Raw genomic sequence first — 25,699 nt, forward strand, 5'->3', positions numbered from 1 at the left:
GAATCGCTATCAACTAATTTGACACATTAGCACTTTCAGACATTCACCTGCCAGTAATCCTCATTAGATTTAAAATTGGAATTTTGGGGTCACTGGCTCAAGCCCATTTTTCTGAAACCTGAACAGTGACCAAAAGTCAGAGCTAAAGGGAATAAGAATGAAACTATTCCAGGCATTAGAGTTATTTCTCTAAATAAGCTCTTTCTCTCTCCCCTCTGTTCCTCCTTTTTTCTCTCCCTGTTCCTCTCTTTCTCTTTTTCCTCCCTCCCTCTCCTACTCCTTTCTTTTTAGTGTTTTGAATTCATTGGATAGCTTAGCGTAAATCAATAGTAAATGCTAACCGCCTACTCAGTACTCAGTTACGCAACATCACGTAACTGGGTACACAGAGACAAAAAGGGAAAAAGCATACACAGCCTTTACATTCAAAAGCTCTTGCATAATTTTACTTTTTCACAGCCAAAAAGGAAAAAGAAAGAAAAGAAAATAGCAGATGGGGAAACTTACAGCACCCGCCCCCCCCAGACTGTTGAAAAGGGAGTTAGTTAATATCCATGGCCATTTCTAGTTGCCCTAGGCTGCGGCCAAACATCCCATAATTGCCAGTGCCTTAACTGGCTTTAAAACAGGATTTTTTGACCCTCCTTGATATGGTGCATTTTCCAGGTAATATAAAACTAAAATTATCCTGAGGTGTTTAATGCTGACTTGGTTTTTACTTAGTTTATGAAAATTAACAACATTTAAAGTACGAAATGAATTTTAAAATAGAAAGAGGATAAGGAAGGCAGCTGTGTGTGTGTTTTTATTTGAAATGTATCCTGATGTAATATTTATGTAAAAAGCCAGTTATATAATCCCTATCTTTTGCTTCTTACTTTGGGGGCTGTACAAAGCTCTAATGTTTTGTTTTGTTTTGTTTTTGCTCATGACGAAGTATATTCAAGCACCAAAGTCCTAGTGAAAGAGAAAACATCTATAGATGCTACAGCAGAGACACTTAATTCAAACCTCCTACGGAACACATACCCTAAACAGTAGTTCCATTGAAGAAACTGTAGTTTCTGGGATTCTCATTTAGAACTTTCTGTCACACTGTTCCCTAGAACACTGATTTGCTGTGTGCCTTTTAAGTTCCAAATGTATAATAAACACCCCCCTCCCTTTGTAGCCCTTCACTCCTTTCCCACACCGCCCCCCAACTTTTTCATTGGAGTAACTCCCATCCCAGCTTAAATAGGAACACAGCGAGATTTGTATGAGGTTAATCTGTCTTCCTTCCCAGTTATAATATTTTGCTTCACTTAGCTGACTGATGTCCTCTGGGAACCAAGCATTTGTCTTATCAGGGAGGTTGGAGGGATTTGAGTTTGGTTTTATTCTTCCTTTTTAGTTTCTGCCTATAAATGGTTACAAAACAGATACAAAAATGATAGCGAGCATGGCACTAGGCATTATTAGGTATGTGTTAGAAGGAAGTTGGATCCAGTCTGTGAGCTGTGTGGTGGTAGTTCTAATTGTTGTCAATGCAATTAGAAAAGATGAATGTAGACAGGAGAAAGGAGGGATCTGAGTGGGAATTATTGAGATACTTCATCACCTTGTATTTGGGACCTTTAGGTCATGCTTTGCTTCTGGATGGTAAGGTCGTATGAAATTGGTTTACTGAAGGTAAGAGGTGAGTTTCCTTAATTTTACTGAAGGTAACAGGTGAGTTTCCTTAACTTAATTTTTTTAAAGAGTGCTAGCTGATGTGGTTCAGTGGATTGAACACCATCCTGGAAACCAAAGGGTCACCGGTTCAATTCCTGGTCAAGGCGCATGCCTTGGTTGTGGACGGGTTCCTGGTAGGAGATATGTGGGAAGCAACCACACACTGATGTTTCTCTCCCTCTCTTTCTCCCTCCCTTCCCCTCTCTCTAAAAATAAATAAATAAACTTTTTTAAAAAATGTGAAAAGAGATTCTTTCATAGTTTGTTTAATTTTATTTTATGTGTTAGAATTCAGGATTCCTTCTGTATGGAAAAATCTGTTGCATAAAGATAAAAATCAAGGCCAGGAGAGTTTTGTCTGGTTTTTCAGGTTTTGTTTCTGAATGTGTGGCTCTCTGCTGTGAACAACTATATGATCAAGATCATTGGGCTTATGGTGTCTCTGTATTTCTGATGACATGGAGACATCTTCTGTTTTCTTAAATATGAATAATTACTAAGCTAGTATTTAAGTACTTTATGAATACATTTTCTTTCTTCTCTCCTTCCTTAAAAGAATTTATAGCTCAGAAAAATATGTGGAAAAATAGTGAAAATAGGTCAGAATATTCTTGTCTCTAACCAGGAAATCATATTCACAGGTATATTTTTGCTAAGTATCCCTCTATATGGGTTATAGCTAAGTTTGGATTCTAATATGCAATTTTATATGTATGTTCCTGATTATCAAAATGAATTCTGAACCATGTAAAATATATTCTTTGTAATATAATTTTAACATGATTTATCATCTCTAACCAAGCACTTCTTTTTGGTGTGTAGTTCTGTGTACACGAAGTCACATAGAGTACCCTGATTTCCAAATGGGTTGCCTGGATTTAAAAGAAAACTTAGAACTCTATACAGTATCATTTTCTTGGTTGTCAAAAATAGGTAGAGGCATCTGGTTATGAGAGAAATAGAGGAAAATGCCTTTGAGTAAAACATCTTTGGATTTTTTTCCTGTCTCAGTTTGTCAGAAGTGCTCCCATTTTTATCTTGATGGATTTTTATACTCTCTGAACCATACTTAAGACAGGCTTGACCTTTCAATGCCCAATTGATGCCAACTAATTCATTTCAGCCCTCATTTTGAGTTGTAACCATGGCCCTGGGAATATATAGATTACCTGTGGTTTTTCTTTTGCATTATGGGATCCAGGCTTAGGAAGGACTGGGAGGCCTAAGCTTTCTATTTCCTGGGCATGCAAGAAACTAGGGAGGGTTTTAAATATTTTCCAATTTTTCAAAAGTCCTTCACAACTATTTCAACCTGGCTTCTAGTTGCTGTTGGCAGTAGTAATAGATACTTTTAAATGTTGCAACAAGAACCTCAGTCACTGACTTACCCTCTCAACAGAATCACTCTAGTTGTGCCTGGCACATAGTAGCTGCTTCACAGATATTTTGCCATATTTTGGTAAGCTGGTGAGGGGAGCTGCTGTGTCCGTTCTCTCACAGTGCTTATGCAGGTAAGCAGCAAGCCATGTGAGTAATAGAGGGGTGAGATGAAAGAGGATACAGAGCTCTTCAAGCTTCAGAAATGGACTGACCGTGTTATAAGAAAGCCCTTATTATCCTGTCTCTGTCTTTATAAAAGTAGCAAATTGCAGAAGGCAATTTTATATTTTTCTGAGAGGTACTCAGTGCTGCATAGACCATTGGGTCATTTAAAAAACATAATTTTAGCCAGCTACTTTGGTGATTCTCATTAAGTTTCATATGCAAATGTGTTAGTTACTTATGATTCTGGATCTCAGATATACTCCCCTTGCACTCTGCCACAGCATCCCGTGAATCTTAGCTTTTCTCATTTTTTTCCTGGTCAATTATATTTTAGAGTTATTTTATTTATATAAATCCTAGGATGATGACTATAGACAAATTTCATATGGAGTTCTTCTTCTATATAGTATTTCAGTTTAGCTACAATAATTCCTGATCTTTCTTTTTAATTTTGGCATAAGTTAGTTATGCTGGTTATTTTCAAGGCTTAATTCTGGTGGTAGTATTGGGGATGGGAGATGATCTGTTGGTGTAAACTACCTATGGCTTCTAAATTATAAAGCAGTGAAAAGACAGGCGTGTGAAATTATTGATAGACTGCTGCTTGTTAGGCAAGAATTTTTAAAATGAAGGCTATATAGTTTTGGGGGGTTTTGTTGCTCCACAGTAGAAAGTCTTTAAATGTTAATTTGGAGTTTGTTTTGTTGCTTTGTTACTTAGCATAAAAGGTTTTGGTTTCAAAAGGTTTCAGTTCACTCCTTCCATTTTGTCACAGGACTAGGAATATAATACTGTACATTTACTTATACTCATGAAGGAGGATAAGACAAGTAACTCACAACTCATGAAGCCAGGGGTAAATAATCCATAGCTTGTTCTCCAACCATTGCCACAATATTTATATCTAGAACACAAATAACAAACAACAAAAAACAAGAAAAAACCAGTTTGTTTTTATTTATAAAATGTTTAATCAAAAGTACAGTAAAGTTCAAATGGAGCTGCAAATCTGGTGGTTCACAATGGTTTGATTTCTTTTTTTTAAACAGACCATGGATAATTAACCATAAAGCATAACTTTCTCAACACAAGTTACAGTGAATTGCAGAAATGGGCAGCAAGTCATTCACAATTGGTTAAAGCCCTTAAAGTTAAACATGCAGGCAGTTACAGGAGCTGCTTTCTCAGTGTACAGTTGTATTTTCATTCCTAAAGGGAAGCATCCCTTACTTTTTATATAGTATCACCGTGTCAGTGACCCCAAGTAAAAAGTAAATGGGTACTTTTGCATGATTGCCATGTTGACATACATGTATTACATACCTAGCATTTATGGTACTCTTTTCATTTCAGGATGTTTTGCCATCACTAACTAAATATTCCTCTCACGACATTGCTGCGTGGTAAGTAACTTTCATTATCTCTAAATGGCAGTCCAAAATATTGTATAAAGAGTCAAGTATATTTCTTCCATTCTCAGAAAGAATTAGACCTAAAGGTGTGGTGAGTCTACCAAAGCAAATACAAAATTTGAGCAGAACATATTTTGCCATTGATAAAAGGTATATATTTCACATCCTATTCATTTGAAATATTATGATTTAGAATGGCAAGAAACTGTGATTCCAAGGACATATTATCACAGATTTTTGGCAACTATTACACAATGATTTTGCCACACAAAAGTGGAAACATTCAAAGGATTTGTTTGGAAGACTCTCCAAAGATCTATAGTATATATTTGCAAAGGTGACACCTATGTGGACAAGAGTGAGTGATATGGTGAAGTTGGTGCTGACATTTCCCGTGTGGAACACTAGATGCTTTGGCTTTAAGCAAACAAACACAAAACCCTCCAAACATATTTTGTGATGCTTTGAAATTCCTATTATTATTCTGTGACATGCTGCAAAAGAGAAATGCACTTGCTTCATTTGGATGAATCTTAAAATTAGATATGATTGCTCATATGTACACCAACAAACAGCAGGAGAACGTGTCATTTAGGAACATGAAACCCCCACCCCCTGTTTTTATCAGTCAAGTGAAAGGATGAAGACCAGGGCTGCCACAATTGAGCCTAAGTTTGAAACTTTGATGTCTATGTGTCTTTTAGTGAGAATTTTTGAGGTTTCAGAAAGGTTCGTATTGTGCCCTTCTGGAATTCTTGAGATTTCAGTGGCTGGAAGGAGGGTGCAGGTCAAGGCTGAGGGTATATTAGTATATCATCATGTAGTCAGACACAGTCTGAAAGAGCTGAGTTTGCTAGAGTCTGCCCTGCATTGAAATGCACTGGTAAATATACTAGAGAAGGAGGGGCACAAAGGGAGGGAAGGGGTAACTTGCCTGGCATCTGATAAGATTCTGCCTGGCTCCAGCTAGGCCTGTTTAGTCATGAGCATCATATTCATCCAAACCTTTAAAAGTTATACTCTTGACTTCACTTTATATGAATGTGCATAAAATTAGAAAATAATCTCTTGGGATAAAAAGATAGCTTTCCAACGGGGACTTTCCATATCCATTGTGTGTAATCCATAGTTGTCACTGTATTTTTGTCTCTAATCCTCTTGCACCTCTATCTCTACCTCTCTGAACATACCTATCTCACCAGTGAAGGCCACAAGCCTTAGTCTGTAACTCCCCCTCCCTCCTGTCTCTCCTCCTATGCTTTACTTGTTATACTGCCCAAAAAGAAACTCATATCAGCATGATTGTCAGCAGCTCAAGAACAGGCTTATTTGGTAACTTTAATTTGTGGCTCTCATTGCATTCATTGCAAAATGATCTCATCACAAAATGGTCTGAATTTCACACTCTGGCTTGTAAAGAAGCCAGTTCCTCCCCTATTTCTATCCAACACACAAGCTCTTTATGTTTCTATGATCAGATAAAACCTGTTTTGATGTTTATTTTCCTGTGGGTGTATTGCCCTTCTAGGTATGAAGATTTAAACTATCAGGGCAGTTCTGTGTGTTTGCAGTTTCTCTGTTTTAGTAAATGAAAAGCTCCTTGGGAAAGGAGAGCACATCTTACCCATGAATGAATAAATATTTATTTTCATTTTAAAATGATACATGCTCATTAAAAATAATTTGAAAAAAACACATAGGAGTAAAATAAAGAAAAATAAAGTAATTATTTCTATAATTTAAATCTAATCATTAATAACCATTAGATATATGTTCTTACTCTCCTAAGGACTTTTCTTGTATATAATTTTGTGTCCTGCTTTCAAAATTTAACCTAAGAATTCTGCATGTATTTACAGTTTTTATAAATATTATTTTAAACAAATATATACTATTTATGAAGAAGAATAATAGCTTCACCTAAATGTTCAATAAGAGCATTGTTTTGTTATCTTTTTTTACTTATTGTATTTTCATATCTTGTATATAATGAATAAATGAACAACTGATAAATAATGAGTAAATGAATGAAAGTTCAGATCAGTATATATTTTTAAAAATTTTATTATGAGGAATTTAAGATACATTAATGTAACAGACTACTACATTGAACTCCAATGTACCCATCGCCCAGCTCATACAATGATTAATTCATGACCTATCATTTTCCCATGCTACCACCGTGATATTTTGAAGCAAACCCCAGACATCATAACACTTAGTTCATCAAATTTCGAGCCCATCATGTGTTTTTTTGTACATTAATGTTAAAAACATTCAGATAAATAGTTGTAATTATTGTATATAGCAGTATTTTTCTTCTGAGTGTACTTGCATCATTTTCTGAAATGGAACAATTAATCATAAAATCTCATTATTTTCATAATATTCTTCAACATATCTGTAAGCCAAAGGGTAATTTGCTTTACTAGAGAGACATTTCACAGATTTGGCTAGGTTTCTTGGAGGAACTATTATGTTGAGAGGAGGGGACACTTTCTTCATTTTACTCAAATTTAGGATGGTGATTTGCATGCCAGGTCTACGCAGCATTAATTATTCTCATTTTTAGATATATGCTGTATTATATGCAATTCTGTATCTGAAGTGAAAGGAAAACATACTCCTCTGACTAATTAGAAGTGCAATGTGGCTTCAGCAAACCCATGCTAGATAAATATGTTGAACCTGCTTAAAGTTAATGTAACACTGGATTTAAAAGTTTATAATTTTTACTCAACGATACCTGTTGTTTGTTGATTTATTAATGATAGCCATTCTGACAGGTGTGAGGTCATACCTCATTGTGGTTTTAATTTGTATTTCTCTGATAATTAGAGACATTGAGCATCTTTTGGTCATCTGTTTGTCCTCTTTGAAGAAATGTCTATTCTGGTCTTTTGCCAGTTTCTTAATTGGATTGTTTATTTGGTGTTGAGTTTTATAAGTGTCTTATCAATTTTGGATATTAAGCCCTTATCAGATGTATCGGTGAATATGTCCTCCAGTTTAGTAGGTTGTCTTTTCATTTTGTTGATGGTTTTCTTTGCTGTGCAGTATGGTGTTACCTCATAAAATTAAAAATGGAACTGCCTTATGACCCAGGAATTCCACCTCTGTGAATATATCTAAAGAAACCCAAAACACTAATTTGAAAGAATATATGCACCCCTATATTCATTGCAGCATTATATACAATCGCCAAGATTTGGAAGCAGCCCAAGTACCCATCAGTAGATGGGTGGATAAGAAAGCTGTGGTACATTCACACAATGGACTACTACTTGGCTGTTAAAAAAGAAAGAGAGAAAGAGAGGAAGGAAGGAGGGAAGGAAGGGAGGGAGGGAAGGAGGGAGGGAGGGAGGAAGGAAGGAAGGAAGGAAGGAAGGAAGGAAGGAAGGAAGGAAGGAAGGAAGGAAGGAAGGAAGGAATCTTGCCTTTGCAACAGCATGGATGGACCTGAAGAACATTATGCTATATGAAATAAGCCAGTCAGAGAAAGACAAGTGCCATATGATTTCACTTGTATGTGGAGTCTAATAAACAAAATAAAAACAGACTCATAGACACAGAAAACAGACTGACAACTGTCAGAGGGGGAAAAGAGTTGGGGGTTGGGTGAAAAAGGTGAAGGGATTAAACAAAGTAAAAAAAAAACAACAAAAAACAAAACCTCATAGACACAATACCCTCATAGACACAGACAACAGTATGGTGATTACAAGAGGGAAAGGGGGTTGGGGGGAAGTAGAAGAGAGTAAAGTGGGGAGAAATGGTGATGAAAAGAGATGAATCAGGTGGTGAGCATACAATACAGATATACATATGATGTATTATGGTATTGTATACCTGAAACCTATATAATTTTATTAACAAATGTCACCCCAATAAATTCAATTTTAAAAAGTTTATAATTTTTAGATTTATTGGCAGAAATGGGAAATTCCTTCCTAAGTAAAATCTTATGAAGTCTGAAAAGAGAAGAATTATATATTAATAGTGTGAATAACTTTTTTAAGTGCTATGTTTGGGAAGAGGAAGTAGAGGGAGATGGTGTATTGAAGGACAAAGGGCACTCCCAATGTGCCTATCTGTATGCTCTTGTCTTTTCTAAGAACATTTCAAGAACGCTTTATGAGCCAGCTTTCCATGGCTAGACTGGATTCTTTACACTCAGAGCTCCACAGGTGGGGAATGCTCTATGCAAGTTAGGCTCTGAGTAGAGAACCTCTAGTTAAGGTTTTGTCCTGCCTCTCCATCTGCGAATTGTGAGCCAGTGACTGTTCAGTAGCTCTGTGTCATCCAACAGGTGTATTCCACTCAGTAATTCGGGCTGTGAGGAACTATGTAACACACTGCATCAGTATAAACTGAATTTATGTGTTACTCAGGTCTATTTAATCTTAGGAACACATTTTCCATTGGCCTCGAAAGTGAGTAGCTAGAATATTGATGTGTCTAAGCCTTGGTGAAGGAAAAAAAGAGCTTCTCCACCTCACTAAATCTCTAGAAAAATATGAGGGTTTACTGTACAGACACATACAGAATATTTTGAGCCAAATTTGGTAAAGACAAGCACAAGAGGGGAGTAGTGGGGGGAGAAAGCATAGAAATAACATAAACAATAATCTACTCAGAGCAAACAGAAAGCATCTGTAAAATTTGCCAGACTAGATGGTATAAACAATAAAAATTCTTTTTTTCTTTATGTTTCTTATTTTGTCCCCTCAGTTTTCTGATAAATTCTATTTCTCCTTTACCCTGGCCTGGCATTATCATGATCGGAATCTCTTCAGAGATTGGGAATGAATGTAATGGCATGACAATGAAGCAGGTGTTCAAAGAAAAGATAGGTAGAAACTAGCTTCTATAGTATTTTACAGCTATAAGGATATTTTACCATGTCCCACAATACCCATATTTTAAAGCAGGTAACCTTTCCATCATTATTTTAAAATTGATATTGACAACACAAAACTGAAATAAGCCTTCTGCATGCATTCTTTTCTTACATGTGATATTGAATTATGTAGCTCATGTCATATTAACCTAGAATATAAACTGCCTTTTAAGGAGAATAATAAGTTTACCCAAGGTTCTTTCTAATGTATTCTACATTAAATCTGAGGGAACTATCAATGCATCATCATCATAATAGCTATAATAATTATTATTATTATTAATGATTGTATTTGAACCTTTTTATGTATCTGTGTGGCATTTTCTTATGTTTTTAGTCTTTGGGCCTAATGTTTGTTCGGTTGTTGTTATATTCGTGACCTTATGAATCCTCACACTGTAAAACAACATTTCTTGGAATAAAGTAGTATTCCTTATCTTATACCCTTTTCCCCCTAGTCAAGTTCAGAATCATGGTTGGATGATTCTCCTTTTGTAAGTCAGGGAATTTTCTGCAAGTACTACCATCAAGCCAAGATTTTCATTTTAGATATAAAGACACAAATAGTTGCAAAAGAAAAAAATCATTTGTTCATATCATCAGATCCATGTTTCATAAAGTTAGCTTATTTTCTGGATAAAGTTTATTGGACATGAAACATGCTATCACACACAGCTATCATAATGATGGGAATTGGAGATTCTCTTACTGAGATAACTTTGGTGATTCTGTCTCACCTGAAGTTGTGAGGGAAGGATAAAAACCCAACTTAAGGCAAAGATATTCAAGGAGATGATTTTGCAGCCAACTCAGTACTTTTTCATTGAAAATGCTTGGGAAGAGTCATCATTTTTTTCCCCCTTCACTAGAGATTGCACATAGGCTCCAATATAAAGGACACACTTTGGATATGGTCTTCTCTTTTGGGGACTGCTTCGTTAGCAAATTGTGCTAGGCTTCATAGAGAATTGGTTCTATTTGTTCTATCCTACTCTATGAAATATTTCTAATGAATTGTTGATGTATACTTTTTGATCAAAAGTAATATGCTCTCTGGGTTTTTGATGGCCACTTTGTGAATCAACCATGTATTTGTGGTATAGGGATCTATAACCTCTGAATACTAAGATTAAAGACTTTTATAATTCATTATTTAAAGACATTGTAGCCCTTAACTCTTTCTTGCTCTTTGTGCACAAACAAGTTGATTGGTTAATCATATCTTTATTTTTATTGTTGTTGCTGTACACATTACACATAAAACAGGAAAGATGAAAGTCTGTTTGTAAGAGGTAATTACAATTGCGAAACTACTTTCTCTAACTGTTCTCATTTCCTAATGTTTGATTACATCAAGACCTGCACTCTAAGAAGTGTGTTTTTGTTTTGCTAGAAAAAAATGATAGAGGAGAAAAATAAATTTGGTTCTATAAAATCATGTCAAGCACAACTTGGCACAACTACACATATCAATATGTCATTCAAATGCTGTTCCTCCACTCCTGGAGGACCTTGATTTTGGTACTTGATAATAAGGATCCAGAGCAAGGAAAAAACAGAGACTACTTTTGAGGCCCTTAGAGGTCTAATCTTTTATGAAGATATGAAGGGTTTAGTGGATTCTTAGAAGTCTGAGTTAATTCTGGGGTAGCTTATTCATCCCTGGCTTGGATCAGAACTCACAGTTTTCTGCAGATCAAGTAAGAAACCCAGAGACTAAGTGAACCTTTAAGATTTTCTTCAGGTCATTCTATCAACAAACTTTTATCTGTGCTTACTATGTGACAAGTAAATGTAAATCCATTTCTTCTTTTTTCTTTCTTTTTCTCTTTCTTTCTTCCTTTCTCACTTAAGAGCAAGCAAATCTCCTTATAGATTGCTAAAGGCCCTATGCATATTTTCCTGTAGCCAAAGTTCCATCCCTTCCAGGAATTCTGGTTGTCACTGGTGATCTTGTCTTTGTCTTTCCTCATAGTTCTGCCTGTGGCGCCTGTCACTAGCAGTCAAATAAGGACAATTTTACCATTCTCTCCTGCTGCTCTAATTTCTTTTTTAGTGCCGGTACATGAATTTGTTATTCTTTATAATTCCCTTTGAAGTCAGAAATCCAAGAGGAATCTAAAACCAACCAGATGTTTCTGCTTCTGGAGCAGGAAGAGAGTTAGGATTCTAAGTTAACAAAAACTTGGTCTCTAGGAAAAACAAAATTATTTCACAAGGAAGTCATCTCTAAATCCATTTATTTGCTACATATATATTAGCTAATTTATATTTGTTAGCCTGTTGTAGAAAATATCACCTATCGATTTACTCTGGGGAAAATTTATAAATTTTGTGAAGAAAGAGACTCATGTTGTGGTTTGCTCAAGCCTATTAGCTTGTTGGAGTTTTAGTTCTATTGCTCTACATATTTTCCTCACACGCTTTACAGTGAAGGTTTTTTTTTCTTTTGTTATTTTTGTTGTCATTATTATTGTTGTTGAAGGATCACTACCATGTCACATCAGGCTGGGAGGCCTATTCTGCCTCCCAAGAGGGTGAGGTCAGTGCAGTTAGGGAGAGAAAGAAAGGAGATTTGCCAAATGGAGTACTTCAGCCTCTATTGAAATATGTAGATCAAAACAAGAATAAGAGTGATAAAGACCTTCTGCATAAAATAAAGGAAAGTTTTGTGGTCTTTCAAGGAATCAGATAATGTTGCAGACAGAATGAATAAACATGGTGTGATATAGAGAAAGAAATATTAAAAAGCAAAAGAGAAAAAGGTGACAGTGACGTGACAATTGTGGGGTCTCTCAGACTGTGTGTCCAAGGTTTTAAGCCCTTGGACAGAGAGGAGAATGATTAAAAATGAAATTTGAGAGAAGTGCATCTAAGATGGGGGTACAAGAAGACCCTGAACTCACCTCCTTCCACAAATATGTCTAACATACACCTAACTATGGAGCAGTTCCTCCTAAAGAACAACTGAGGGCTGATGGAACAGCTTCTGTACAATAAATAAGAGAGGGACCACATGGAAAAGGGTAGGAGAGACCCAATAGGCAACCTTCAGTAGGGAGTGATATCACAGAAGTTCCCCTGCACAGACTTGCCTGCCCTGGGGCACAATGATAAAACAGCAATTTAAAGGGCACCTAGCAGATGATGATAGGATTTATCATGGTCATCACTTCTCCAGATGTATAAATGTCTAATTACCATAATGTACACCTGAAATATAATATTGTATTTCAATTATAATTTAAACTATAAAAATAAAAATAAAGGTCACTTAGACTATACATGGAAAAGATACATATACTAACCCCAAAGCATCTTTCAAACAGGTGAGGAACTACAGGAATTCTCTGGATCTATGGAAACACTCTAGGATAAGAGCAGCCAAGGAGCACCATTATTTACATTTACTTTTTACCTATATAACAGGGATGGGAATTTGGTCCAAATATTCTATCCAGACTACAGGGCTGCCGCATTGTGCCATGAACCACCTTGACCAGCACCCAATCTATCTCCAGCCAGCTGACATGTCATGGTGCACTCAGAGCTGCATGCCCTGTGATAGCTCAGTTGGTGTCTGCCCCAGATCCCCTGCTGGCCTGCCAGTGTATCCCCAAAGATGTGAAATGTGGGACCCCACACCCAGCACCTACCTCAGACCCAGTCAGTTGACCCACTACGGCACCCTTGTCAATGCACATATAGTCTACACAGAAGTTTATCCTACACAAGACTAATCCATAAAGATCAGGAAAGATAGCTGTTTCATCTAATTCACAGGAACAAACACAAAAAGGCAAACAAAACAAAGAGGTAAAGAAATATTTTCCAAAGAGAAGAACAACCTCCCTCCCCCCGCCAAAAAAAAAAAAAAAAAAAAACAAACTTTAATGAGATGGAGATAAGTAAAAATGAAAAAGATTAAAGTATGGTCATAAGGATGCTCATTAAATTTAGGAAAAAAAATAGAGGAACACAGTGATAATTTAACAGAATGTTAGAAAATATAAAAACAAACCAATCAGAGCTGAAGAATACAATAACTGAAATGAAAAAAAAATACATTAGAGAGAATCAACATCAGATTAATTAATACAAAAGAGTGGATTAGTTACCTACAGAATAGTCAAAATCACCTAATCAGAATAGCAAAAAGAAAAAAAGAATTAAAAAAAAGACAACAAAACACCAAGGATAGTTTTAAGGCTCATTCAGACAATATGATACATACTAATATTGGAATTATAGGGATTCCAGAAAAAGAAGAGAGAAAAAGGGACAGAAAAATTATATGAAAAATAATTGCTGAAAACTTTACTAACCTGGGGAAGGAAACATGCATTTAGGTTCAGGAAGCACAAAAAGTCCCACGCAAGACATATTATAAATGAAGTTGGAAAAGTTAAAGATAAAAAGAGTGTCTTGAGGACAGCTAGAGGAAAACAACTAGTCACATACCAGAGACACTCTATAAGGCCATCAGTTGACCAGAAGTTTTATAGGCCAGAAGGGAGTGGTAGGATATATTTAAAGTACTGAAAAGAATGTCCAACCAATAATACTTCATCTGACAAGGATATCATTAAGAATTGAAGAAGAGATAAAAGAGTTTTCTAGACAAGAAAAACTAAATAATTTTATCGCCACTAAAAAGGCTTTACAAGAAGCGTTAAAGGGTCTTTAAGCAGAAAAGACCATAACCATAAATCAGAAAATAGATAACAGAAAAAGCTCACTGATAAAGGCAAATATGAGTATATAGTAAAGACAGTGAGTCAGCCACTTGAAAAGCTAGTGTAAAGCTTGCATTTTTGTGCCTATCAAATACAAAATTAGCAAAATCAAGTATAACTACAATAGGTAGTTAGGGGAGACACAAAAAAAAAAGATTTAATATATAGTTCAGTATTTGTGAACATTATGGTAACCACAAACCAAAAGCCCACAAAAGATACACAAAAAGTAAAAAGCTGGAGCATAACACTAAAAAACCCAGCAAAGGGCAATGGGGAAAGACCAAGAGAAGAAGAATGGAGTAGAGAAAAACTACAAAAAGTAACCAAAAAAACAATGAAAAAATGGCAATGAATACATACCTATCAATAACTAATTTAAATCTAAGTGGACTAAAGACTCTAATCAAAAGACATAGGGTGGCTGAATGGATATAAAAACAAGACCCACCCATATAAAACCTATAAGAAACTCACTTCAGATCTAAAGACACACCCACACAGCCTGAAAGTGAAGGGATGGAAAAACATATTTTATGCAAATGGAAATAAAAACAAAAATTGAGGTAACAATACTAATATCAGACAAAATAGACTAATTTAAAACAAAGAATGTATAAATAGACAAAGGAGGGCATTTATATAATCATAAAAGGGTCAATCCAATAAAAAGATTCATAAATATTTATGTACCCAACATAGCAATGCCTAAATATATAAAGCAAGTATAAAAAGACATAAAGGAAGAAATTAACAGTATTATGATAATGGTAGGGGACTTTAATATCCACTCACATCAATGGATAGAGCATCCAGACAGAAAATCAATAAAGAAACATTGACTCTAAATGTCATATTAGATCAGATGTTCCAATAGATAGACCATTTCAAACTGCAGAATACACATTCTTTTCAAGTGCACATGGAATAATCTCTAGGATGGATCACATGTTAAGCCATAAAATAAGTCTCAATTCAGGAAGACTGACATTATATCAAGTATCTTTTCTGACCACAATGTTGTGAAACCAGAAATCAATTACGGAAGAAAACCGGAAAAAATCACAAACACATGGAGAATAAACAACATGCATCTATACAACCAACTGGTCAACTTGAAAATCAAGAAGAAAATTAAGCAGTACCTTGAGAGAAATGAAAATGGAAACACAACTAACAAAATGTATGGGATTTAGCAAAAGCAATCCTAAGAGTGCAGTGCATAGCAATACAGGCCAGTTTCAAGAAACAAGAAAAGTCCCAGATGAACAATCTAACTTTACAACTAAAAGAACTAAAAAATGAAGAACAAACAGAACACAAAGTTATTAGAAGGAAGGACATAATAAAGATCAGAATGGAAATAAATGAAATAGAAATTAAAAGACAATAGTAAAGGTCAATGAAACTAGGAGCTGCTTCCTTGCAAAGAACAAACAAAATTGATAACCCTTTAGCCAAGCTCATCAATTAGAAAAAGAGACTGGGCCCAAATGAATAAAATGAGGAATGAAAAAGAAGTTGCAACTGATACCACAGAAATACAAAGGGTCATAAAAGAATACTATGAAAAAAGTGTGTGCCAACATATAATGTATAAGTTTCTAGAAATATACAACATTTTGGGATTGAATCAGGAAGAAACAGAAATTTTGAACAGACTAATTACTAGGAACAAAATTGAATCAGTAATCAGAAAACTCCCAAGAAACTTAAAAGAACAGGACCAGCCAACTTAACAAGTAAATTCTACCAAACTTTTAAAGATGAATTCATACATATATTTTTCAAACGATTTCAAAAAAAATGGAAGAGAAAAAAGTGCTTCTAAACTCATTGTATGATACTAAAATCAGACAAACACATTACTAAAAAAGAAAATTACAGGCCATTATGCCTAACAAACATAAATGCAAACATTCTGAACAAAATATTACCAAACCAAGTTCAATAATACATTAAAAGGATCATACACCATGATCAATTGGGATTTATTCCAGGGATATAAGGATGGTTTCATATCCAAAAATCAATCGGTGTGATATACCACATTAACACAACCAAGGATAAAAATCATATGATCATCTCAATAGAGAAGAAAGAGCATTTGAGAAAATGCAACATTCATTTATGATTTTAAAAAACTCTCAACTAAGTGAGTATATAAGGAACATATCTCAACATAGTAAAGGCTGTATGACAAATCCACAATTAACATCTTACTCAGTGCTGAAAGCTAAAAGCTTTTCCTCTAAGATCAAGGACAAGACAAAGATGCCCATTCTCACCACTTCAATTAACATTGTTTTGGAAGTCTTTGCCAAAGCAATCGGAAAAACAAAGTAATAAAAGGCAATCATATTGGAAAGGAAAAAGTAAAACTGCCACTATTTGCAGGTGACATGATACTATTACATAGAAAACCCTAAAGACTCCATCAAAAAAAAAAAGAAAGAAACTATTAGAACTAATAAATGAATTTAGGAAAGTTTTAGTATACAAAATTAATATACAGAAAGCTGTTCTGTTTAACCAGTTATCACAAAGAGAAATTAAGAAAACAAACCCATTTACAAATGCATCAAAAAGAATAAAAATACCTTGGAATAAATTTAACCAAGGCAATAAAAGACCTGTGCTCTGAAAACAGTAAGACATTGATGAAAGAAACTGAAGGTTACACAAATAAATGGAAAGATATACCATGCTAGTGGTTTAGAAGGATTAATATTGTTAAAATGTCCATAATACCAAAAACAATATACAGATTCATTGTAACCCCTATCAAAATACCAATGGCATGTTTCAGAGAACTAGAACAAATAATCCTAAATTTTATATGGGACCACAAAGACCCTGAAAAGCCAGAGCAATCTTGAGAAAGAACAAAGTTGAAGGTATTATATTCCCTGATTTCAGACTATATACAAAAGAATAATAAGCAAAAACTATGGTACCAGCACAAAAACAGAGACATAGAAAAATGGAAAAGAATAGAGAGCATAGAAATAAACCCACATTTACATGGTCTATTAATCTACAACAAATGAGGTAAAATATACAACAGGGGAATGACAGCCTTTTCAATAGATAGTGTTGCAGACAATGAAACTGGACTACTTTGTTACATTATATACCAAAAAAACTCAAAATAGATTAAAGGCTTAAACAGAAAACCTTCAGATTCTTGTATGTGCCCTGACTGGAGATTGAACCTGCAACCTTGGCATACCAGGACGATGGCATTCTAACCAACTGAGCCACTGAGCCAGGGCCAGGCAGAAAATCTGACATGAGTCTTAGCAACATATATACTTTTTGATATGTCTGCCTGGGCAAGGGCAACAAAATTAAAAATAAACAACGGGGACTAAATCAAACTAACAAGGTTTTTCACAATGAAGGAAACCATCAACAAACAAGAAGGCAACCTGTGCATTGAGAGTAGATATTTGCAAATGATATATCCAGTTAGGGCTTAACTACCAAACTATATAAAAAACTGATACTTCTCAACATCAAAAATGCCCATCTTATTTAAAAATTGGCAGAGGACCTGAATGGACATTTCTCCCAGAATACATATAGATGGAATATAGACATGAAAAGATATTTACATCACTAATCATCAGAGACATGCAAATCAAAACCACATTTAGATATCACCTCACAGCTGTCGAAAAAGTTATTATCAAATAGTCAACAAATAACATGAGTTGATGAGGATGTGGAGAAAAGCAAACCCTAGTAAACTGGTGGTAGTAATGTAAATTGGTGTAGCCACTATGGAAAAGAGTATGGAGGTTCCTCAGAAAAAGAACTACCATACCACCCAGCAATTCTACTTCTGGATATTTATCCCAAGAAAATGAAAACAATCATTCAAAAAGATATGTGCACATCTGTGTTCATTACAGCATTTATTACAATAGCCAAGATATGAAAGCAGTCTAGGGGTATATTGATAGATCAATGGATAAAGAAAGGGTATATACTCATATAATGGAATATTACTCAGTCAAAAAAAGAAATATTGCAATTTGCAACAACATGAATGGACCTACAGGGTATTGTGCTAAATTAAATAAGACAGAGAAAGACAAATACCATATGATTTGTATGTGGAATCTAAACAAACAAAACAAAAACAGACTCAGAGGTACAGAAAACAAACTGATGGTTATCATAAAAGAGGTGAGTGAGGGGAGAGAGAAAAAGGGGGAGGGTGAAAAAGGTGATAGGGAATAAGAGGTACAAATTTCTGGTTATAGAATAAGCCATGGGGATACAATGTGGGTACTCGACTTACCGTGGTGATCACATAATAAGGTACATAGATGTTGAAACACTATGTTGTACATCAGAAACTAATAAAATATTGTCTGTCAACTATACTTTATTAAAAACTAAAATATTTTTTAATTGGAGAAGAGTCTTAGAAACCAATCAGAATGTTTTGGTTGTTTGCTTAATACTTCACAGAAGTGCCGGATTGCAGAGGTGGATTCTTTTACTTGCTCACCTCCTGCACAGCATCTGTCACAATCTCCTCATACATTGCTCCCTGGATTTCCTAGGTTTCACTAGGTTTCCAGGAGGACAGAGAAATATGTGAATAACTGCTTTGCACCCCTTACCTACTCAGTCAATTAAATGTTTGGAAACTATTTCCTACACATCATGAGGAATGAATATTCACAATTCATAGTTTCTATCACACTAGTTATCTTATTTTTAAATAGAAAGTCTGAGTCCTTTTTAATCATAGTAAGCTTCTTAAGCAGCACATATCAATTGCATACATTATTTTAAGCATTTTTTCAACCTTTTGAAAAACAGAATATGGGAAGGGACAGACAAATCATTTAGCAGCTAATTCACTTTATTTTAAGCAGCTGTCCCCATTTTAAAATATAAAAAATTTAGGTTCTGGAACATTGGGTGATTTGAATGTTCTGTGAGGATTTGAAAAAAGATTTTTTTTAAATAAATCACATGTTCCACATTTAGGGACCCAAGTTTTTAATTATATCTTTAAAAACATGTTGAAATAAGAGAGTTTCAACCTAAACAGTTTCTCTTCTTTTCACTTATTAACATTATTGTTATTTTCTCTTATTATTATTGTTGTCAAAGCGGGTGGTATGAAAAGCGTTTATGTTCATCTCACTGCTGACAGAGCTCACCCTAATAATCCAAGACTTGGAACTTGATGTTTCAATAAAAGAAACACAGTTTGAGATATTTTCCATTCAAACCAGCGTCAAAAGTTTTTAATTAACACCATCAGAAATTAATGGACTAAATGCAGGACAGGGTTCCTACATACCCCACTACTGGGAACAAGACATCAAGAGGGACCCATTGTGTGTGTTTGTATTTTGTAATGTATTTTTATTTACTTAATGAAGCAGAGTCCCAGTTGCACATTACATGCAGAGCCATGGGAGTGAAACCTGCCGAGGGCTGCTTCACTCCAGCAGTTTCATTTTGCTCACTGATTATTGTCCTGAGTCCTTTGTGACTGTAATTGGTTAGAAAGTTTAAAATCAACAAGTCCTTGTCAACCCATGTAAGCTTTAAAATCATGAGGCTTGGTACAGTTATCAAAGCCTGCTGAAGCCAAATGGCTTGTTGGGTTAAAAGCCTCAGAGCAGTGAGCACTCTCCTTCCTCAGGCTTTGCTCTGGTCACCACCCACCACCCTCTGGAGTTCCCATCTTGCAAGACAACTTTGTTTGAGGCCCTTTCTTAATCATCACTCAAGCCTATTTCGGGATAAAGAGATTATGGACTGACTAGTGTGGTTGGGGGAAATGAGAGCAAATGGGTTAAAGAGTGAAGTAAAGGCTCAAGGGAATAGGGAGAAAGGAAAGAGGAAGAAAAGTCATAAAAGAAAAAAAAGTGGGATATAATATGGAAAGAGCTTTGTAAATACTGGTTTCTGTGTCGCTGGACTTGATGTCTCAGGATGGAACTAACTCATTGACAGAGCTTAAGTGTACCTTGGGGCTCTTTTCTTCCTTTTTTTTTTTCTTTTTCAGAATTTTTGTTAAAGACTTGCCAACTCACTGTCAAAGGGAAACCACATATGTTTACATAAGGGACCATAACCTACCCACTACCACTACTATTACATTTGCTAGGGATTAGGGATATAGTTGTTTCCTTTATACATTGTGATAGAAGAATGAGGAGTTTATCAGTTCTTCTCCTACAACCATAAAAGTATCTATTGTTTAGTCTTATGGTCTGGCCTCAAACCAATCCTCTAGAAAACTCCTACACTGCTTGGTGAATTTCAAAACAAATTCACCTTAAGCCATTGAACAATGCAGGAATCACTTGGGCAGGGATAGGTAAAATAGATAATTGCCAACATTGATGAAATGTTTATAGAAGCTAAAGGCCTTAATAATTTTCTGTAAATTTTCTCATGTTGAAAGCCTTTAAGCTTAATACATTGAGGTGCAATTTTTAATTTGCCCCCTTTCTCCTCTACTTTAATACAAAACAAAAAAATACAAACCAATTAAAATAACAAGACAGATATTATGACCATGAGTTCAGAATGTGAGGAAACTTTTCAATAGGCCAAGTCATGACAAAATAATTCAAAAATATATCACCATTTTTAGAAAAGCTTCCTAAAGCAGTTCAAAGATTTCTTCCATGAACACAGGGAGATCAATATATATCAACTTCTAGAGATTAATTGATGACCAAGTGTCAGGATTTTCCTAAGAACTGCTAAGTGATGTCGACATCATAACCAGAGAACCAGGTGAGCCAATTAGCAAATCATCATTTTCTGTTTTTTAGTTGCACAGTGACAGGATTTACTGGCCAAAGTTTGACTTCTTGCAGGAATCAGAGATACTTTATGTGGAATATAATTTAGCAAAAGGATATCAGTCCAACCTTCCTCCAGGCCTCCTTTAGGGGCTACAAGAGTCTATTGCACAATATATTGTGTTCAAGCCCCCAAAAGTCTTTATAGGCCACTCTAGCAGATGTGTCTGACACTCTGCATAGTCCCTAAACTCACCTCTCATTTCAGCTACCCCAAAGGCAATTCTGTGTTAGCCCAGACTCCCACTTCAGGAGTGTTTTTCTACATTTTACCCCAGAACCTCTTCCAGTTCTGCAAGAGCTCAATAAGTCTATATTGGATTAAGGAGGGATTGGCAGTTTAATGCCCTCGGAATAACTCTCAACCAAAAGAGGAATAGAGCTGGAGAAAAAAAAAATGTTCCAGCCTCTTTTTTTCAGATGGATACCTTTGGAGGTGTTATGTACAAGCCTCAGTGATCCTGGAAGATTTGTACTTCAGTTGCCAAACAGGTAACCTCTCTGACACATACTTATTGCCTTGTCCTCTTCTCTGACTCACTCTCACCGCTCCTTCACTCCTGCCTCAGAGGTCACCTTCCAATTTGCAGCCTGTACCCAAGTTCTTGTCTCAGACTCTTTTCTTTTGAGTAAACCAAAACTTAGACAAGTACTCAGATTTGTTGTTATTTTAATCAATTTATACCATCTTCTCTATGGTCTACTACACACAATGAATTGATGCCTATTCATTAGTTTGGTTCCAAAAGCTGAATAAAAGCCCAGTTGCTCACATTAAGAGATTAACATCTGGAAATAGAGATGCTGTTTTATTTATCTGTGGTCTCCTGTATGTACCATTTCCCTGGCACATAGTAGGTACTCAATTAATGTTTCTTGGATGAGTGAATAAATACATAATTTATACCAATGACTTTTATTAGCAGTAATAAGAAATATTGGCATGTGTCAATTATGAGGTATAGTACAACAAATTAGTTGTGAATAATAAATTTATGAAGTATATGTATATGATTAACTTTTTTTAAAAAAATGAAACAAACATAGGATTATTCCTATAACAAAGTTATACACTGAAACATAATATGCTTTATTATCTTGGAGAAAAATGGAGACTAGACTGCTATCATTTGAAGTATATGGTGAAATTAAACAAGTTTTTGAAGGACTCTTGTTTTGGGATATTTGTGGCTGTAATCATTTTAAGCCAGTCTGGAATGAGACACGGTAAAGTCTTGATTGTGCCTGTTTTCTAGATATAAATAGAAGATCTACCCTATTTATAATCAGTACCAGTGAAGAGTCCACATTCTGTGCGAGAGATTAACAAGCTCCAGAACATCAATAACAATGAGACTGAACATTCAAAACTCCCTTTCTGCCTCTCAGTGGCTAAGACATGGGTATTTTAAAGTCATCTCCAGGGTGTGGTGACCAAGATGATCGTGGTGACCTAATGCCACAGACCTCCTCTTTCTTAACAATGCCCCAGTCTGGACTGAAGAAAGTAAAGGGTGAAGAACACTTCAGGAAAACCCTTGTTTTCCAAGTCATTTATTTTAGTCCCAACTGAGTACAGAAATACTTGATTTTGCATGTTAACTTCCTCTGGTAGGGGTGGTGGTGGAGAGAGAGATTTGCTTCTTATATTTTAAGAAGATAAACTATTGATAAGTTATGAATTTGTCCACAAATATCATGTTTTGGGACAAAATAGTGATTTTTTTTACTTTTCTTTAACATTTATTGTGCCATCTGGAGGACTATAAAATTGTAAGTATTTAGAAACATTCTTTTTAAGAAAAATCTACTATCTGATAGACTGCTTTCTAAAGTGGAATTATTTTGAATTTATGCTATGCCTTCCAGTATAATTTTTGAAATACACTCATCCTTTCTGCAGTGATTATTGAGCAACCTTGTAGGAAACCCCTTTTCCACAGTAATGTTTTCTAGAAAATATCAGCTTAACAGTGAAAGATTCAAAATTAGAGTCAGAGACAGTGATTATAATGTTTGATGCCCTTTGTGCTCTAAAGATTTTGTAGTTGTGACCATTGTTTAGTTTGCCAAACTCTGTGGTATGGTTCTTGATCCTTCAGGGGGACCCAATGGCAGCTAGAGCCCCAACGGCTAGTCATACCTGGCCAAGCAGAGCCTCTTCTAATGCTCAGATCCCTCCCAGATTATCCCAGCAAGCAGGACAAGTATATCCTTAAGTATGGGTGCCATGACTTGAAAAAGGTTGGAAAGAATTAGTGTTATAAGCTGGATGCTGTGTCCACCCGCCCCCTGCCCCAAATTCCTATGGAGAAGCCCTAACCCCAATGTGATGGTATTAGCAGGTGGAGCCTTTGGGAGGTGATTAGCTTTAGATGAGATAAGGGGGTAGATCCCCACGGTGGGGTTAGTGCCCTTTTAAAAGGAGGAAGGGAGACCAAAGCTGTCTCTCTCTCCACCTTGTGAGGACACAGTAAGAATGTGGCCATCTGCAGGCCAGCAGGGCTTTCACCAGAACCTACCCATGCTGGCACCTTGATGTTAGAACTGTGAGAAACAAGTTTCTGTTGTTTAAATACCCAGTTTGCGGTATATTTTCATGGTGGGCTTGAGCCAACTAAGACAACTAGTCTAATGGGTTTCAGTGAAGAGTAAATAAGTACTGAAAAGACAAAATAGACAAAGATAAATTAGCTGTTAGAAAGCTATATAACAGAAAGTGAACTTAAATGATTTTTGATATGCTAGAGCTGCAAGGTCGCAAGTTTATCAGCATGTATGTTCATATAGAATGCACTGGAAGCTAATTAGCACTGTTTGAGGGGGACTATGGTACTAGTCATTGACAGGCATGTGTATGTGACTGGGAACCTATATTCACCATTAGCATGAGGGCTGTCATTGGATTTGTTTGCAGGACCTATCTCCTTTGTCTCTTCTCCCTCTTACCTGAATTGTTTTATTATCGGATAAATTTCAGAAAAAAAATGTAATCAAAATTATCTGCATTCTTATAAACTTTGTTCCAGACTGCCTTCCCTGTTTGTGGTAGTTTCTTGGAGCAGCCAGCTAGTCATATCACTGGAGGCTGTGATTCCCTTCACCTTCTCTTTTTGACTTCGACTCAGTTCAGCTCATTTGTGTCTGCACAACTACCATTATCTGCCCTCTGTGCCTTTGCTACTCGGTGTAATAGTATTAGTATCACCTGGGAACTTGTTGGAAATACAGCATCTGAGGCCCCACCTTAGACCTTCTGAAAGAGAATATGCATTTTAATAAGATCCCAGAGTATTTGTCTATTCAGGAAAATGTCAGAACCATATAAATGTCTGACTAAAAAGCATAGTAGAAGCTTCTCCAGTTATGAACTTTCAACTGACTACTTTTTAAAAATATATATGAGAAGTATTTATCTATATGAAAAAATATATATACATACCAGCAAAAGTGTACACAGTGTGCCCCCACACAGGTAGCATTAACAGCTGTTGGTATATTAGTTATTGCTATGATAATACTACATAACAAAAAAAAACAAATTTAAATGGCATATAACTATATTGATTTCTCACTTAAAGATCTGGGTAACAACTGGGTACCTCTATTTCAGGCTAGGTTTCTGTGTTTCTGTTCATATCTTCTCTTTATACTTCTCATTCTGGGACCCAGGATGAAGGGACCAGAAGGCTGGGACAAAGTTTTCTTATTGAAAATTCCAGGGGCACAAGAGGCCAAGCCAAATCACACAATCAAAATTAAATCTCTGCTCATTGCATGTCTGCTAACATGCGAATTGTTCAAGAAAAGTCCCTTAATCAAACTCAAAGCCAAGGGACAGAGATATATGCTGCACTACCCACATTAATACACACTATACTGACAGTTAAAGTCAGATTGTAAAAGGTATGGATGTGTACTGTAAAGTGTGTGGGTATACAGTTATGTTACAGAGATAGTGTGAGGAATTAGGAAAAATCAACCTACCACATGTAGGATTAGTTTGGACTCAGAAACAAAATGACTTACAGTTGCATAAGCAATTTAAGAAGTCTGATGTAAGGGACTTTGTGTATGTGCTGATAGCACATTTGCGATCACAGTAGCTCTAACCACCCTCCTGAAGTCTTCTTTACAGATTACTTTTGAATTCCTTAATGATAACCACTGAATAGAGAATGGTTTGTCAGAGAAAACACACTAGGTTAGAAGTGAAGAGCCTTGAGTTCTATTCAAGCCCCATCTCTAAATAAGTGTGCAATCTCACACAATTCTAATGTTGCTGCTTAGTATTTTATCTTTAAAATAGAAATGTTCCTGTCCTGGATATTATTTTTATTTTATTTTTCTTATTATGAAGCATATATTGCCATTCTAGAATATATAAACTACAAGAGGACAATTAAAATCACCCACAATCATCCAGAAATAATCTCCTTTCAAACTTTATCCTCGTGAGAATATACTTCTCTAATCATTTTTTCTGTGCCTTTTTAGTTTTGAAAAAACATCATGCACACTGTTTTTTATCCTACTTTATCT

At 35.6% G+C, this 25,699-nt stretch overlaps 1 protein-coding gene across 5 annotated transcripts in view; it reads left to right on the plus strand.

The window, feature by feature from the left end:
* Window positions 1–25,699, plus strand: part of ZBTB20 (zinc finger and BTB domain containing 20) — an 804,941-nt gene that overhangs the window by 433,554 nt on the left and 345,688 nt on the right. For all 5 annotated transcript variants that reach the window (XM_054577266.1, XM_054577265.1, XM_054577267.1 and 2 more), the window contains one exon: window positions 4,612–4,661. The gene's annotated coding sequence lies outside the window, so the exon portion shown is untranslated. The remainder of the gene's footprint in view (window positions 1–4,611; window positions 4,662–25,699) is intronic.

Source organism: Pteronotus mesoamericanus, unplaced genomic scaffold (assembly GCF_021234165.1).
Source record: "Pteronotus mesoamericanus isolate MK-2021 breed Mesoamerican mustached bat unplaced genomic scaffold, CSHL_Meso_final contig_42, whole genome shotgun sequence".
In the NCBI taxonomy this organism is placed as follows: Eukaryota; Metazoa; Chordata; class Mammalia; order Chiroptera; family Mormoopidae; genus Pteronotus; species Pteronotus mesoamericanus.